Consider the following 9,556-nt stretch of genomic DNA (forward strand, 5'->3'; position numbering starts at 1 on the left):
TTTACAATAGCCAAAACATGGAAACAACCTAAATCTCCATCAAAAGATGAGTGGATAAAGAAGTTGTAGTATATTTATACAATGGAATCCCACTCAGCCATAAAAATGAATAAAATAATGCCATTTGCAGCAACATGGATGGACCTGGAGATTGTCATTGTAAGTGAAGTAAGCCAGAAAGAGAAAGAAAAATACCATATGATATCACTCATAAGTGGAATCTGAAAAAAAAAAGACACAAATGATTTTCTTTATAAAACAGAAACAGATTCACAGACATAGAAAACAAACTTGTGGTTACCAGGGGGAAAGAGGGTGGGAAGTGATAAATTGGGAGTTCAAGATTTGCAGACACTACCTACCATATATCAAGTAGATAGATAACAAGTTTATACTGTATAGCACAGGGAACTATATTCAATATCTTAGAGTAACCTATAATGAAAACGAATATGGAAATGAATATATGTATATACATGTATGACTGAAAAATTATGCTGAATACCAGAAACTGACACAACATTGTAAACTGACTAGACTTTAATAAAAAAAAATTAGATCTGTTTTTAAAATGGAGTGAACAGTTCTTGAGAAACAGTGCCTGCTTTGGCCTTGGAGATATTCAAAGAGAGACTGGTCAACAACGTATCAGTAAAGTTGCAAAAATGTTTCACACAGCAGATGGCGACCCCTGTGGTTGGCTGTTCATCAAATGGTGGCTCTATTTGGGAATTACCACGGACCCACTTCCTACAGGCTACCTGCTCCAATGACAGCCACCTGCCCACTTGTAAACATGCGTGAAGGTATCTGGTTAACTCCAAAGAGACTCTCTTTCATGCAAAACGCCTCTGCCTCAATCCTATTTGTGAGGAAACTCCATTCCCTGGCTGGAGTTGACCAACCAGAAATGGACACTTCATACTAGCCTGAATTTCAAAGATGGAAATTCAGATACTGAGGGGGCGCCTGCCTTCTGATACACCCACAGAGGAACACAGGAAGCTGCTCTGCAGAGAAATAAAGTAATAAGTGCTGACTGAGCAACTACTATGTGCCAGGCACTGTTCTAGGCATGGGTTAGCTGGCAGGAAATAAACCAGGCAAAAGCCCTGTTTTCATGAGACTCACATTTAGTGGGGGGCCAGAAAACAAAGCTGAGAGGCAGAGAGAGAACAGAAGAGCCTTGCCTGAGTTTCCTGACAGGCTCCTGAGTCCTGCCTGTGGGTTCTGTGAGAAACCCCAGTGGTTCTCCAATAAACGCCCTGCTTTGCTTAAGCCAACTGGAGATGATTTCTGTTATTTTCAGCTCCAGGGTCCTAACTAAGACTCCACATGAAATGCATTTGACTCTGTATCCATTCTCTTCACACCACTTTGGGACACGGGAAGGAGGGGAACTTTTAAAGATCAATAGGTTAGAAGCTAGTGGAAGAGAAGAGAACATTTTTTATTGCCATCCTTCCATATATCAGTTCTCAAATTTAGGGTCTCCAGGTTTCTAGTTTCCGTAATAAGGAAGGTGAAGAGAAGCTGCTTCCCCAGATATTCAGGATGGCAGAGCAAAGGTTATACGATAGGCAGAGTTTTATGTTCTCCACTGCATCCAGGTATTATTATTATTTAATATTTCTACATAACTGTGCGATAAGCAAGGAAGTACATTCTCCACCCAGGCTTACAATAATAAATAAAAGCATTCCAAAACAAGGAACAAAAAAAGCTCTTTCCCCCAAGAGCTTAAAGGGAGAGGCAAGTCAAACAATACAGGATAGAGATATGGCCTGAGATGAGTCCAGGAAGTTTTAAATAGACCGTGTCATCACGTGGTCGGGTTTCCAGGGACTTTTTGAGCACACAAGGGGAGAGCTATCTGGATGGCCATCAGGCTGGCATGCTCAGTAGAGGGGAGCAGGTCCTAGGACACTGTGTACCCCATCCTCCAAGGAGCCTCTGTTTCTCAGGCTTTTAGTATTGGAATCTTCAACTTATTGAGTAAGAGGGTAGAAGAGAGACTTTTTAAAATACCACTTGTCATTTGCCAAATCTGCTTTTATTTTAATGACTCCTACAGTGAGATGAAGATCTTCTTTCAATTTTCTACTTGCTGATTAATTTCCTGTTGACTCTGAAGGTAACTAAAAACCTTTTGGATGAAGCAGAAATAGCCTTAATGCAGGAGCTTCTTGGTAATGGGATGCGGTCACTCAGGGCCAGCCTTTAGGGCCTTCCTCTGAGCTTTGGGTTGGTGGGTGGTTTTGGCACATGTGATTTAAGATGTGCTCACTTATAAACACATTCATTCTTCTCCCTCTTCCAGTGTCCTGAGGTGGGGAAGGGGGAAGGGGGGCCCACTCCATGTTCAACTTTGGAGGTCCAGTGCCAGGCTAAGTTGTAAAATCAGCTCTGCCTGCCCTCATTCTCTGACCCACACCCCTTTCTTTGACTTTTCCCATCAGTCTTGACACTTTCCTTTCTCTGCCAATGTTCAGGTCTCTATGTTCTATGCATTCCACCCAGTTATAACCTGCTGGAAAGAAAATGCTTTTATATTAGTCATGTACACTTGAGTATGAATTTAAACTTCTCCTGAGGGCACCCCAATACTAACCCTTGCATCTGAAGGGTAGGGAGGTTTAAGAGAAAAAGCAGTGGGCTGGTTGTTCAAAGACCCCACTCTAGTCTTGGCACTCTAGTCTTGGCTGAGTTTCCCAGGCCAGACACTTCACTTCTCAATTTCAATTAAAAAAAAAATTCTATAACATCACAGGTTCAACTAGATAACTTCTAAATCAACTTTCTGTGAATTTTAAAGCTGGGGATTTTTATTCCCATTATTAGAGAGGGATATCTGAGGAGAGCTGGAGCCTCCCCGGGTCTCTGGGCCAATCATGTCGTGTTCAGGCACCTGCAATGGCTGCCAAGGGATGTGAAGCACCTTCTGACAACTGAGATCCAATGTCTGCAGATTTTCTTCTGGGAGAGTTCCTGCCGGGATTTTATGCAAGGAAGGTCACGTTGGTTCCCCTGGGTATTTATTCACACCTAAAATTCCGAATACTAACTTTCTAATGGTCATTAGCTAATACAACGTGGCCACTATCACCCGAGCTTTAAGCTTCAATCAAGTCCCTGTCTTCTTTTTCTTAGAATCTATGCAGATTAAGTCATCTGCATTTGATTACTCTGTATTTCACTGGGGAAATCATACTTGGTACCTTTTTTTATCTCGGCCTCTTGTTTTACCCTTAGTAACCTAGATGTTAGCCTCCTGGGTGTCCCAGTCCCTCAGACTGTAGGATCTTTCTGTCCTTTCATATGATAATTAGGTTTCTTTAAGCCTACTGTTCCCGCACTATAGCCGAGCCTTCCCAGGGGGACATACGTTTTTTGTTGATCCCTCTTGTTGCTTCACCTAAACTCTTCCTCTCTCTTCTCTGTATCATCATCAATTTCCTTAGTGTTTTTCTCCATCATCAGCACCATCCATGTTCTTTCATTCTTTCAGAGCATGACTAACAAAGGACTGTGTGTGTCATTTTATGGAGAGTTTAGTGCTAATGAAGCGCATTCCCTTTCAACATCTTAGGCTAAACTAGCCTCTGCTGACTTGACCACATCCCTCTCCTCACTGGGTTGGCTAAAAAGAGGCCCAAGATGCAAAAGGATGCACAACGGTAAGTATAACATTCTCCTTTTAGCTAGGTCCCTTTTTTGAGCAGAGCCACCCTCCTAGCACATGACTTCCATGTGTCTGCCCTCCTTGCCCTGTGGCGCCCATTCTTGTCTGAGGTCAGTTCCTCGATTTACTAATCAATCCATGGCCAGGTAGTGCCAGACCACCCACTGTACGACATTTCTACCAGGTGCTGAGGGGCCATCAGAGTTGGGAGGGACCCAAGGATGGTCCAGCTTCTCCACGTAGGGATGAACAGGATCAAGAGCAGTCTGGTATCAGTCTGAGAGCGTGGGGTGGCTCATGGTGGGCACTCAGGCCTCCTGGGTTCACATCCAGATATACAGTGGTGTGGCTTCGGGCAAGTGATTAACTTCTCTGGGCTATTACTAACTCTGAAGTTAACAATACTGCCTGTCTCATCAGGCTGATAGGATCAATGGACAAATACATGCAAAGTATTGGAATAGAGTCTGGACACAGGACATGATCAATCTTACTATGACCTAGTATCCCACAGCCAGGTAGGAAAACCAGACCAAGAATCCAAGCCTTTTGGCTTCCAGTCCCCTGTGCCTCTTATTCTGCCAGGCAATAAAGGGTAACACACAGCTGAGTGCACAAGGCCTTGCCATCTAGCTGGGTAAACAACACCAGTACACTTCAAACATGCAGGGGCAGCCACTAGGGAACAACTGAAGGGAAGAAACAGTGATTCTCAAGCTCGGCTACACATTAGCATCGCCCGGGGGATTTTTCAGAATCCTGACGCCCACGCCATACCCCAGACCATTAAAACAGAATCTCTAGGAATGGGGCCCAAGGATCAGTATATTTTAAATCCCCCAGTTAATTTCAACATGCAGCCAAGGAAGAAAACCAGTGGCTGGAGCAGTCATGACACCATGATGGGCCATCGCAGGTCAAAGAGGTGAGGCAATGTGTGTCTGATGGCTACAGGTACTTTCAGGAAAGCCTGAACGTGACCACATCTTATGACTCCTCATCCAGTCATTACTTTTTCAAAGCTATCAGTGATTAGGCCTTTACTGCGTGCCAGGCTGGACACTTAGCAGGCATTACCTCATTGATCCAACAGTGATTCTATGAGACCAGTCCTGTAATTAGCCCCACTCTACAGATGGAGAATCTAAGGCTTGGAGAGATGAAGTCATTTGGCCAATGTAACACAGATGGATCTGGGACTCAGACACAAGCCTTCCAACCCAGGACCCACAGAACCAGACCTTGACTCCATCTCACTGCTCCGACCCCGGAAGCATCCTTTTCCAGAAATGTTTCTCTCACCTGCCTCCCACAGTCGAAGGGCAGAACCCTCCCCAACCTCTCAACACCACCACCTCAACCTTCTCCAGCACCATGACCCAAATCCCAATGCTGGTTATTTTTGTAACACATAGCTTTTTTGACTTTTGCTTCAGAGATCAACTGTCCCCTTTCTCTGTCACAAATATTTATACAGTATTTTTCTTACTAGTTCCCACTGTTAGTTTCCTTTCTAATTCCAGCTTCTTTTGTACCTGAATGGTTGAATTTCCAGCCTTGTTTGTAGCCACCCTCCCACTAAAAAACATTTAGCACAGTATAAGGCAAACCTCTGTCCCTATCGCCTATGTTCCCATCGCCAGTCTTCCAGAATACAGTCATATTTATCATCTTGCTCTGAAAAGTCTTCATCAAAGGAATTTGCACTTTCTTTTCCTTTCTAAGACCAAACTCATTATTGTAATAGCTGTATATTATGTATATATATTGCCTTATCATATAATATGCATATAATGCTTTGTAACTATGTTACCACAAATTTTCAAATTGAAGGTTGTGGCAATCCTGCGTAAAGTAAGTCTATCGGCATCACTTTTCCAACAGCATTTGTTCACTTCATGTCTCTGGTCATATATTGGTAATTCTTGCAATATTTCAAGCTTTTCCATTATTATTATATTTGTTACGATGACCTATGCTCAATGATCTTTGATGTTACCATTATAATTATTTGGGAGCACCACAAAACCATGCCCATATAAGACAGCAAACTTAACCCAAAATGTGTGTGCTCTGACTGCTCAACTGACCAGCTGTTTCCCCATCTCTCTCCCTCTCCTCAGGCCTCCCTATTCCCCGAGACACAACAATATTGAAATTAGGCCAATTAATAACCCTACAATCACCTCTAAGTGTTTAACTGAAAGGAAGAGTTGCACGTCTCTCACTTTAAATCAAGAACGAGAAATGATTAAGCTTAGTGAGGAAGGCACACAGAAAGCCAAAGCAGACCAGAAGTGAGGCCTCCTGCACCAAACAGCTAGCCAAATTGTGAATCAAAGGGAAAGTTCTTGAAGGAAACTAAAAGTGCTACTCCAGTGAACACACAAATGTTTAAGAAAGTGAAACAGCCTTACTGCTGATGTGGAGAAAGTTTCAGTGTTCTGGATAGAAGATCAAACCAGCCACAACATCCCCTTAAGCTAAAGCCTAATCCAGAGCAAGGCCCTAAATCTTTCCATTCTATGAAGGCTGTAGAAGAAAAGTCTGAAGCTGGCGAGGTTGTTTCATGAGGTTGAAGGAAAGAAGCCGTCTTCATAGCATCAAAGTACACGAAACTGGCTATGCTCAACACTGATTTTCTAAGTAAGGGAAGCAGCCTTCTGTTGGAAGATGTTATCTAGGAGAAGTCAGTGCCTGGCTCTGATGAAGACATGCAATGAAATTAATGTTTTCATGCTTTCTAGCAAAACATCCGTTCTGCAGCCCATGGATCAGGGAGTCATTTTGACTGTCAAGTCTCATTAAGAAATACAGTTCATTAGACTATGATTGCCATAGATAGTGATTTCTCTGATGGCTCTGGACAAGTTGACTGGAAACCTTCTGGAAGGGATCCACCATTCTAGATGCCATTAAGAACATCTGTGACTCTTGGGGAGAGGTCAAAATATCAACTTTCATAGGAGTTTGGAAGAAGTTGATTCCCACCCTCATGGGTGACTTTGAGGGGTTCAAGACTCCAGTGGAGGAAGTTCCCGCAGATGTGGTGAAAACTGCAAGAGGACCACAATCAGAAATGGAGCCTGAAGATGTGGGTGAATTGCTGCAACCTCATGATAAAATTTTAACAGATGAGGCATTCCTTTTAATGGATGAGCAAAGAAAGTTTCTTGAGATGGAATCTACTCCTGGGGAAGATGCTGCAAAGATTGTTGAAATAACAACAAAGAATTCAGAATATGACATAAGCTTAGTTGATAAAGCGGTGGCAGAGTTTGAGAGGGTTGACTCTAATTTGGAAAGAAGTTCTACTGTGGGTAAAATGCTAACAGCATTGCACGCTGCAAAGAAATCATTTATTAAAGGAAGAGTCAATCGATGCAGCAAACTTCATTGTTGTCTTATTTTAAGAAACTGCCACAGCCACCCTAGCCTTCAGCAACCACCACCCTAATTGGTCAGCAGCCATCAACATGGAGGCAAGACCCACCACCAGCAAAACTATTACAACTCGTTGAAGTCTCAGATGATGGTTAGCATTTTTTAGCAATAGAATACTTTTTAATTGCATGTACGTTGTGTTTTTAGACATAATGCTTTTGCACACTGAATAGACTACAGTGTAGTGTAAACATAACTTTTATATGACTGGAAAACCAAAAAATTCTTGTGACTCGCTTTATTGCAATATTCACTTTATTGCTGTGGTCTGGAGCTGAACCCACAATATCTCTGAGGTCTGCCTCAGTACGATTTGGCAATGTAACCGAGGGCAAAGAGGGGTCAAATCCACTCCTTAAAATAAAAGCACTAATGTGTGTGAAATAGAGTCAAATGCATGTGGATATGAAGAATATGACTTCTTTGTGCTAATCAAATATTTATATTTAAAAGGAAATTAATCCTTGTTATGATGAGGAGAGAACATTCAAGGAGAGAGTAAGTCATAAACCAGAGTGGCAGCCCTCTTCCTCTTTCCCATTGGCTAAAGCTCACTCCTATACATACAGTCATCTCAGAGACCAAAATTCACCCTTTTTGCTGCTGCTGAACCAGCAGAAGTTAGCCCAAAGAGAAAAGCCATTATAGGGAAATGCAAAACACAAGAAAGTACCAAATGATGTAGGACTTGGTTATTTTTCCAGGGAGTGGTGGGTTTTACCTTGGCAAAGGGTGCGGAAGTAGGGCTATGAGAGTGTGAATCAAAGTTAGCTTCAGCTGCACGAAACAGAAAATTTCCAATAAGGTTACAGGATGGAGGAGGAGGAGGTGGGGGAGGGATAAACTGCAAGTTTGGGATTCGCAGATACTAACTACTATACATAAAATAGATAAACAAGGTACTACTGTATAGCGCAGGGAACTATGTTCAATTCCTTGTAATGGTCTATAATGAAAAAGAATATGAAAAGAAATATATAACATGTATAAATGAATCACTATAATGTACACCAGAAATTAACACAGCATTGTAAATTAACTATACTTCAATAAATGAATAATTTTTTAAAAGAATGACTTAAAAAAGAAAGATTCTTTCTCTTTGTCATGATTAAGAAGTCTGGAGGTAGCCAGAGCAAGGCTGGTAACTAATCCATGGGGGCAAGGAAGCAAGCTCCTTTTCCCTGCTGGTCTGCCACATGCAATCTCCATTTCCAAGGTAATATCACCATCAATGTGGCGGCTGGAGCCCCAGCCATTGCATCTGTCTTCCAGTCAGTAGGAAGGAGAAAGGAGAGAAGAGAAGCACCTGCTCCTCCACTGAAGGACACACTGTGGCAGCTGCACTCACACACACCTGCTAACATCCATTGGCCGAAAGAGAATCATAGAGCCAAACTTGGTGGCAAAAGAAGCTGGAAAATGCTGTCTTTATTCTGGGCAGTTTAGTGTCCTGATAAAATCTGTCACTTAAAAGGGGGAAAATGTCTACTGGTGGACAAAAAGCAGCCTCTTGCACAGGTGCAGGGACCTGCCTGCTCCTAGAGAGGACTCGCTGCCCCAGCTCTTGGGACTGCCATCAGTGGACAGACTTCAGCCCAGCCCCGTGGGTCTGCCTCAGCCACAGAGAGCTGCCAGGTCCAAGGGCTTGCCCACACTCGGTGACTGACTGAGGTGGGCGCGTGGAGGTTGGCATTTCAGCCCTTGTGGGACAACGCTGACAGGCCACTTTTGCTCCAGAGCCCCCCATGGGGTAGGCGGAAGCTGCTCCTGGGGAAGTCTGAAGTCCGATTTCCTCTTCACCCCAGTCCTACTCCTGTCCCCTCCCTTTCACAGATGCTGACTCCCAGGGCACTGCCTAGTAAACATTCGGTGCCCTAAACTCTGTTTCCCAGGGAGCCAGCATCACCGCTCAGGGACACTGGGATGTGGACTTCAGAGAAGAGAAAGAGTCAGGAACGAGGGAAGTACATGAGGGACACTGTTAGTCAGGGCTCTCCAGGGAGACAGAGCCTACAGGTGCTTGTGCGTGTGTGCACATGTGCGTGTGTGCACGTGTGCGTGTGTGCACATGTGCATGTGTATAAATACAAAGAGGTTTATATTGGCTCACACAGTTTCAGAGGCTGGTGAGACCCTGATCTGTGATGTGGGCAGGCAAGCTCCAGGCCCAGGGGAGCCAATGGTGTAGATGAAATCCTGAGGCAGTCTGCTGGAAAATTCCCTCTTGTTCAGGAAAACTGGCCTTTTGTTTTGTTTAGGTCTTCACCTTATTGGATAAGGCCCACCTCCCCCGCCCCCCCCCCCACATTATAGACAGCAATCTGCTTACTCAAGTTTACAGATTTAAATACTAATCTCATCCAAAAATACCCTCCAGGTCAACACATAAAATTAACCATCAGAGATACCCTCCTGAGGCCCAGGAAG

The 9,556-nt window shown here is 43.6% G+C and overlaps 1 long non-coding RNA gene across 1 annotated transcript; it reads left to right on the forward strand.

Moving 5' to 3' along the window:
- The first annotated feature begins 272 nt into the window (after window positions 1-272).
- LOC123617438 (uncharacterized) lies at window positions 273-8,220 on the forward strand. The gene is made up of 3 exons (XR_006725573.2): window positions 273-2,134; window positions 3,590-3,677; window positions 5,806-8,220. It is a non-coding gene; the product is annotated as an uncharacterized LOC123617438 (long non-coding RNA).
- The last annotated feature ends 1,336 nt before the right edge of the window (window positions 8,221-9,556 follow it).

The sequence above is a fragment of the Camelus bactrianus genome, chromosome 3 (assembly GCF_048773025.1).
Source record: "Camelus bactrianus isolate YW-2024 breed Bactrian camel chromosome 3, ASM4877302v1, whole genome shotgun sequence".
Lineage (NCBI taxonomy): Eukaryota > Metazoa > Chordata > Mammalia > Artiodactyla > Camelidae > Camelus > Camelus bactrianus.